Source organism: Montipora foliosa, chromosome 6 (genome assembly GCF_036669935.1).
Source record: "Montipora foliosa isolate CH-2021 chromosome 6, ASM3666993v2, whole genome shotgun sequence".
Lineage (NCBI taxonomy): Eukaryota > Metazoa > Cnidaria > Anthozoa > Scleractinia > Acroporidae > Montipora > Montipora foliosa.
Genome location: NC_090874.1, coordinates 53,468,460 through 53,469,399, shown reverse-complemented (window position 1 = coordinate 53,469,399; position 940 = coordinate 53,468,460).

Genomic DNA, 940 nt, shown 5'->3' with positions numbered 1-940 from the left:
GTTCAAATCGCTCTAGAGTTCTCGAAATTGTCAATTTTTTTCCTAAAATTCCCCCCAAAAATTCCGGAATTATGTAGCTTAGCCGTTTACCACTCCTACACCGCCACCGTCATGGCTGCGGGGGCGGGGGCGGCGGGTGACAGGAATAAGATATGTGAGGAAATAGAGTAATTTATGGCGTTACGTTACGGACAAAATCTTCAAAAGGCGTTCATACAATATTAAACGCGCACAAATAAAGCGAAACTCGTTCATTTAATTTCAAAACAGCAAAAAGTAAATAGAACCGTACACAAATAAATCGAACCGCATACATATAAATCGAACTTACACAAATATCAATCAAACTGTACTGTGAGGAACGGGCATCCGACAAATAAATCACAGGTTTATGTCTTAAATTGGTTTAGTGTTGCTTTCCCTGATTACAGATTCCTTCGGTTTCCTATTTTTTTTCACACACCAAAAACAACGATCTTATTTCACTGTTTCGCAATCAAAGGTTCAATGTTCAATGGAGATTGTCTTTCACTTAATAACGATAATGGTAGTGCTTTCTTGTCACGTTATTTCATGCTATGTCACGCTTCCGACACTACTCTCCCCCTATTTGACACTTCGGTTACAGTGGCAAATATAGACCCTATGCAAAAATGGCTGCCTTTAAATTATTCTTTTGTTCATATTAAAAATAGCCCAACTAACCTCGTTTTTGAGACAAAAATTCTAAAGAATTTGTTATCCCGAACGAGGTTAGTCTGGCTATTTTGAATATGAACAAAGGAATCATTTAAAGGCAGCCATTTTTGCATAGGGTCTATGAATTTTCCGAGAAGCGACTATAATAAATGCGACTATACTCAAAATGCCTCAATCAAACGTTTGAATTACAACCCATTGTTCTTCATCAACCAGACTCCTCATCACTTGCTATACTTTA